General features: G+C 41.6%; 1 long non-coding RNA gene across 1 annotated transcript in view; it reads left to right on the top strand.

The window, feature by feature from the left end:
* The first annotated feature begins 3,102 nt into the window (after window positions 1-3,102).
* LOC123379215 overlaps window positions 3,103-7,757 on the top strand; it is a 73,148-nt gene continuing 68,493 nt past the window's right edge. Inside the window, exons 1-2 of the long non-coding RNA XR_006583436.1 lie at window positions 3,103-4,586; window positions 5,879-5,925. This is a non-coding gene — a long non-coding RNA (uncharacterized LOC123379215). The remainder of the gene's footprint in view (window positions 4,587-5,878; window positions 5,926-7,757) is intronic.

The following is a 7,757-nucleotide window of genomic DNA, read 5'->3' as shown; positions in this document are numbered from 1 at the left end:
ATCCCCAGCCCCTGATATCCTTGGCATACAAGAAGCATACAGTAAATATTTCTTGAATGAATGAGGCAATGAATGAATGAACAAATGATACATTAGGCAAATTACTTGAAATTACTTTGTTTCAGGTGCCACAACGTAAAATAAGATGTTGTATTACGTGATATTCAGGTCTTTTCTATGATTCTAGTCACATCTCCAACGCCTTCACTGGATTTGAGGTGGCTGAATTTGTTGGTGCCCTGATGGGTGTATTTAAGCTTCCTTGGCTGTTTCCTCAGAGAATAGAGGCTACCAGGCTGGATCTTGAGACATCTCTGTGTTGGTTTCTTATTTTTGATTTTCTTATTTGCTTTAACATTTTGTTATTTATTTTAACACCAAAAAAGAATCCTATCCATTGAAGGCAAGACACAATCAGCAATCCAAGCATCCTCTTTGTGTAGAAAGCTGCCTCACTAGAAATGTGATGAGTGCCTCTAGCACACTAAATGAACAACCAAGCCTCCCATAGATTCTGGGTGCCTCACCACAGAAATTCAACCTCTCATACATGTTTCACTAACTCACGCATCCCGAGAACTCTCTTGTCTATGCATTTGTCCCCTTTGCTGGATCTATGCCTATATCTATATCTATCTATCATAAACAATTGGATTCACCCTACTTCCAGCCCCAGGCCTCCATGCAATGTTCTTTGTAGTTATCCGGGCACATTGCTAAAAGGTGAACAGTTTATACTTTAGGTTTCACTGAAGATAATGAAGAGATACATTTTACGTTTTTCTGAAATAATTTTAAAATGCATTTTCCTGCCTTTTCTAATTATAGGTCACAATTGTAACTAGCATGCAATTTGGTTAAGCTGTCCTATTCTGAGAGCACAATTTTCTCTAGGTTTTCCATATGTATTGACATAAAGCTTCGAGAAGTGTGTGAAGAAAGATAATTGTGGTAGTGCAGAGTACAGATCAATTATTTATATTACTTTGGGCAGAAGCAGGTCAGATGTGAATTAGACTCATTTTTTCCCCTTATTCCCTCAGGCCCCCACCAGTAACTACTCATTGATTCTTTCTCAGCATGTGTGACTTCCCCTAAATGCTTCACACACATTTTCAAGTCACAAGTGCTTCGTTCAGTTATTTGCTCAACTATTCACCTTAAGTAAACCCAGTGTATGAAAAAAATGTATCTACAAAACAAGCAAATCAAAGAATGCTTATTCCAAGACCTTCTGAACTGAGCTCCATTAGAGAATTAAGCCCTAATGCTCTAAGGCATTCAATGCGTACAGTGGATTCCGTTCTCTCTTATGTATCTAAAGTGGTCCTAGTCTGGGGCGCCTGGGTTACTCAGTGGGTTGAGCGACCATCTTCAGCTCAGGTCATGATCTCATGTCCCATGAGTTTGAGCCCCAGGTCGTCCGGCTCTGCGCTGACAGCTCAGAGCCTGGAGCCTGCTTTGAGTACTGTGTCTACCTCTCTCTCTGCCCCTCCCCTGCTTGCACTCTGTCTCTCTCTTTCTCAAAAAAAAAAAAAAAAATATTAAAGTGGTTCTAGTTCTAAAACATCCTTAGAATAAGTGAGAAAGTCACCGCTTACAGTATTTTCTTATATTCTGGTTCAGATTAGGAAAAATCCTGACTGAGAAAGTTTTCTATTAAAATACAGAGAAAGACCTAGTAGTTAAAATACATTAATAAAGCAGAGTGTATGAAAAAAAATACACAGAAATTAAGATACTAAAAAAATGTTTCAAGATTTAGTACCAGGAATGCAATAGGAGCATAGGTGGAGAAAGGTCCCCATTAAAAAAGACAGCTTCTACTCGACTATAAACTATTGCTATTATGTTGGAAAGTTAATGCAATATCCTCAGGTCTGCTTTTCTTTTTGAAGAGAACCTTGAAATCTTACATGCTTTATGTGAAATTTCATGGTTTTGGTACTCTACAATATTTTCAGAAGGAACAGCATTATAAAATTACAAAATTTTGCTTTTTCTCTTCATAACTTTGTCTGTTTCCTATAACAAGTTCTTACTTGGCGTGTTTGTTTACCCTGGTGAGGAGTTTGTTTTGATTTTGCTTTTATTTTTATGTTTATCTTTTATAAAGCTTGTTACTCAACTGATGTAGTAACTGTTCAATTGAATGAATCCCTGTTGAGTTCTATCTACAAGCAACTCTATAATGAAAGATTTCCACTCGAATATTTAACCTTATCTCTTGAAAGCATCCCCCCACACACACACTTAGTGCTCCAACAATATGGAACAGTCTTATATTTTCTGAAGCACCATTCTTTCTATGCCTTTGACTGTGTACATGCTGTGCTCTGGTTGACACGGTCTATCTTTTGTCTGCCTGCCTAACTCTCTAGTCATCCTTGAAAACACAGCCTAGAAATGTCCTCCCCCAAGAAGCTGTCCTTCTTTCTCCCAACTCCCTTGCCTCCAAAACTGTAACCACTCCAGGAATTTACTGGAGTACAAGCTATATACTTTCAGTGCTACTGTTAGTGAGCTGTTCAGTATTGTGATTTATTTATTTTAAAGTCTGATTTTCCTCTGAGATAATGAGCTCCTTGTCTGGTTTGGGGCTGTATTTTATTCATGGGTCATTCCCACACTCTCACATCCAGCCTGCTACACTGGTAGTTGGTCAAGGAAGGCAATTAATTTAAGTGAGTGCTGAATATTTCTTTATGAATGACTTCTATTGTATTTTATTTTTAATAAGATGTTCATTTAATAATATATTTATGTTTAATAATATGTTCATTTAACATTTTAAAAATTATAAAAAAATAATGTAAAAAATTTGAAATCCCAAACATGACACAAATACCAAATTCTGCCCATGTTATTTTTGCAGTTTTCGTTTATGGAGAAATAGTCACAATGACAGAAATGCATTATTGAAAGTCGATTTGCAGTAGTATCAATAACCAGGAAATGCTCCCAGCCATTCACTAGAAGTATCAGTGTTCATAATACTGATCGTTCGAGCGTGTTTGACCCAATTCCTTAGCCTACTCTTAATGAGGATGGGCTCTAGACTCAGGGGTCCCTAACTTCCTAAATCTTGAGGGATGGGGTGGGGGTGGGGGGTAGGAGTGGTTGTAGTCCCTTTCTTTAGAACAGAGAATCAGTGGTCTTGTGACTCACCATTTTTTTTGTTTGTTTGTTTTAGCAAGAGAATGTGTAAACCCCAAAGGCTCAACTGTGGCCACTGGCCAGAAAACACCCTTGAAAACACCAGGGAGCCCAGGCAGGCTGTGAGGTGGAGGCTTGTGGACCTCAACAGGCCTTTGGAAGCCTCTCTCCCTGCGAGGCAGAAAGACAAGATGGAAGCAGACCCTGGGAGAAATAGTGAGGGTGAGGCTGTCACAGATTCCAGTATCATTAGAAAAACAAAGAACCCACTGATAGCTGAGACCTTTAGAGAATATCCATTCTCATTTATATCCGCCCCCGCCCTCCTGTGAGTGCGGAATGTGGGTGGGCAGCCTGTGTTCAAAACGGAGGTCCTTAGTGGCTGCCTTCCCTCAGAATCCTGTTTCTCCGCAGTGAAGTTTAAGTAAATTGTTGTTTTCTTGACTTGTACAGGAGAATACACAAAGACAATAAAAAAGTTGCGTAAATATCCATAAAGCGCCTAATGACACCTCTGTCATCTGTTTCCCGCAAGATCCTAAAACGGGGTGGTCATCCACCACCCACCCTGAGTGGGCGATCGGCTAATTGGTTCATGCGTGTATGGGCTCTTTCCAGATCGAGCTGTGCACCGAATACTAAACATCCTCCTCCTCCTTCCCCCTCCCTTCCTCGATTCACTCTGCTCGGGAGGGCGTGTGTATGCGAGTCCGAGTCCGCGTGTGTATGTTTAGCAAAGGCGCGTGTAAGAAACTAGCCCCCTTGTAACCCACTCCCCACTCTAAAGGAAGCATCCCTTGAGCAAGATGCGTCTCTAATCTGTCCCAGGCTGAGGTGTCCTCTCCACGTTGATAAGGGGACTGACTTCCAGACAGCTGATAGGTAGGTTTCCCGGGAGGGCGACCTGACTTTTAGCGCGCTGCTTTCTTCCAGGGGTGTGCAAGGGTTGGTGCTTGCCGGAGTGTGTGTGCTCGCCCAAGAGACAGTTGGGGAGGGAGAGAGCGACTGGGTGAAGGAAGGAGGGAGAGAGAGAGAACGCGCGAGAGAGAGGAGAAAAGGAGAGGAGAGAGGAGAGAGAGAGAGACAGAGACAGAGAGAGACAGAGAGAGAGAGAGGAATTAGAAGAGGACGTGGGAGGGGAGGGGAAAGAGGGAAGGAGATTCCTGATTCCTGCCTTGTGCAGGTGGCGCCCGCAGCTTGAGAAAACAGCAGCCTCCACCCCCTCAGCCCGGCGATTGGCTGGTTTTTCTCATTTTCCAGCGAGGAGCGGAAAGGACAAGCGACATCCCGGGGCTCAATTGCACGAGTGGCCACCACCTCCGATGCACAAGGGGGCTCATCTGAAAAGAAAGCTTAGCCCCAGAGAAGTGGTGTGGAGCGCCGCGGGTCGTGCGGGTGTGAACAGCACGCGAGGGCACCGGGTCTCACAGGTGTGGACTCAGGGGCTTAGGGGCTGAGGAAGCCGCCGCTTCACTTCACAGACACTCCAACTCCGCGGAGGGATCCCCGTTCCGTTTACTAGTAACATTTTGTAGATTCCTTCCCCTCGGCTGGCCCTCCCCCCACTTTCCTATCAAGAAAAGTTGCGGAGCTGGTGCCTCCAGGACTTTCCTGGGCACCCGACGTGCGCTCCTTCAGGAAGAGGCGGGCAAGTCTGCTCCTGATCTTTTTACAAAGCAAAAGAAATAGCGACAACTGAGGGACAGAGGGAAATACAACTCAGAGGATGATTCAGGATATGACATAAAGTCAAGCCATACATGAAAGGTGAATGTAGATGGGAGAGAGGATTGGGACAGTATATAGTATATATGTGTTCCTATGGGCTTGTGTGTTAGTATCATGAATTAAAGACAAAGGCTGTTGTTGAGATGTGTGTGTGTGTGTGTGTGTGTGTGTGTGTGTGTGTGTGTGTGTGCTTCTCTACACTTTTCCCGGTAAAAGTTCAGCATCGCCATCGCAGCAGTAGTGACAGTTGTGTTGGCATCTCCGGCTCCCCATGCCAAGGGAGAAGTTATTGCAGAAATGTCTACAAAAACCCTTGTTCCCCTCCTCTGTGAGCAGAACCCAAAGGAAAAGTCTTATTCACCATCCTGGTGCCTTTCCTGCCCTTTCATTCTGGTGAGATACAAGCTGGTTTCCTAAAAGACTGAGGTGAAAGCCCCGAAGCAGAGAATGCTTGCCTCCTCTGTTCCTCACCTACTTTCTGGCGACTGCAGATATATGTATTGAATCACAAATGCTCTTTCTTGGAGTAAACATCTCTCTGTGTTTGGGCGTCGCTGCAGAAACTGGCCACCGGACACAAACTTTAATAACTCTCTCCTGTGTTTGTCCAGATGATGTCTTTAATTTACTGAATACCACCTCTGTGGTTTTGAAGTTTACCCAGGAGGTGGCTACGGTTTTGTGTTGTTGACATAGCTTAGAACTATTTCTGAACATGTGAACCTGGTTTATTTAATGGTAAATTTCTGGAAATCCTACTCCTCTTATGAGGAAGTTTACATTGCGAAAAAGTGTAGGTGTAGGTGTTTGTCCCAATGTAAATTTACTTCCTTTATTCTTCAGGCTTTCTTTCTGCCATTCATCCAGTATCTTTAAGATGTGTAGAAAAAAAATTGCATTTATATCTTAACCATGAGTCCAAATAAACTATGTATTATCCTACTTAAATTTTATTTTACTTCCTGAAGGTAGCACTTTTTGTGTTCCATTTCAGAGATGATGAACTCTGTTTGAACCGATCTCTCATTAAGAGTTCTTAAGGTAAGATTAAAATCTTTACACTTCTCCAGACTTTTGCAAAATTAATTCCTCTTTGGTTGTGGAAACTCTTTGAGTTTCTTTAATAATGCATAATGAATTTCACATCTTGTCATGGATATCTTGTGCTAGGCCAACATATTAAATAGTGATTTATACTTTAAATAGATATATATATTCTAATAAAAGCTCAACTTAATGGTGCTCAGTGAATGATGAAAATATGTAACCATAACCATTATGTGACTGGCAAGTCCAGGGAACTACTTGTGGGTTTTGAATACTGTCTTCACAATGATAGAATACAATACTCAACAAAGAACCTGTATTTACCATCTGATTTTTTTTTTTTTAGTACTTACTTGTCTCCCAGGGAGAATTTAAAACCATACATTCTTATTATTTTAAATTAAAAGATATGCCTTCTTATGGGAAATTTTTCCCCCATATTAGCTGTATGGAAAACTGAATTGAAGGTAAAGCTAATCTCAGGATATATTTGCAAAACCTTTAGGTTTATCTTTTTATGGAAACATGATTTGCTACTCATGTTTCTGCCATTCTTTTACACTAATGAAATGTTTATCAACTATTGCCTGTATACAGAACTCTCTGACAAAATCCTTACTCTTAAAAGGAGAGATTGGAAAATAAAACAGCAAATAAAATTAGGTACTAGGAGAAATTTTTTTTAAAAAATGTAATGGGGTTAAAAAGGAGAGTTTACTTATTTCATTCTGCTGGAAAGTCCTCCTGGGCTAATGATGAATATGAAATGTTAATGGACTCTCTCTGAAAGATAGAATTTTGACATTAAAATTATGAAAAAGGGAAAAGGCAGAGGGGGCAGGTGAAGAAAGTGAAGGCTCTGTTCAGGAACAAGTTTGGATGGAACTTTGTTGATATGTCAGGAAGTAGACAAAAATGTCTTGAAGTACTGGCGATAGGTGGAAGGTGGGTGGACCTGGCTTTCACTCGCCATAGCTTGATCTAAACCCTTCCTAAGAAGCACATTCTCTTCATGCTCTTCATGGAAGAGCAGAAGGGTTCCATAGTATCAAAAGTATCAAATAGTACATGGCATGAGAAGCCACTGGAGTAGGTGAAGAACCATTTGGCAGGAAGCTGCCCTTGCCCTAATGAAAGAGGCAGGTGTGCTGGAGACATTTTGCAGAGCATCTGTGGTGACCATTAGAGGTAGGGAGAAAAGACTAGTGGTTTCCGTAATGATACTTGGTAATAAACACCACCACTACTACTACTACTAAAAGCTAAGGGTCCATAGCTTTCTTTTTCTTTTAAAATATCAAGAAGAAAAAATTCAACTGTTGCATTACTCATTCTCTCCACCTCCATGTACAAAAAAGTCTTCATTTCAGCTTCCTTGCTCTGAATATTTCTTTAACTTTTTTATCTATTTATTTTTGAGAGAGAGACAGACAGACAGAGCATGAGTAGTGGTGGGGCAGAGAGAGAGGGAGACACAGAATCCAACACAGAATCTGACATAGAATATGAAGCAGGCTCCAGGCTTTGAGCTGTCAGCAGAGTCCAATGCGGGACTCAGACTCATTTCCTGTGAGATCATGTCCTGCTTAACCAACTGAGCCACCCAGGCGTCCCTCCTTGTTCTGATTATTACATGCCCATAGCAGGGACAGCATAGTCCAAGTGACCTGTAAATGGGAAATACTATCTAGAAAGAAGAAAAGACCAAGGGCCTCAGGCCATCCTCTTTAGGGGATGGGGGGGAAAGAGGAGGTTATGAAGATGTAAGATTTTCTAGTAGAAGGTGTTGTCAACGATAAACCAAACTGGGTGCTAAAGTGGTAAGG

The sequence above is a fragment of the Felis catus genome, chromosome A1 (genome assembly GCF_018350175.1).
Source record: "Felis catus isolate Fca126 chromosome A1, F.catus_Fca126_mat1.0, whole genome shotgun sequence".
NCBI lineage: Eukaryota > Metazoa > Chordata > Mammalia > Carnivora > Felidae > Felis > Felis catus.
This window is presented reverse-complemented; position numbering and strand designations above follow the sequence as displayed.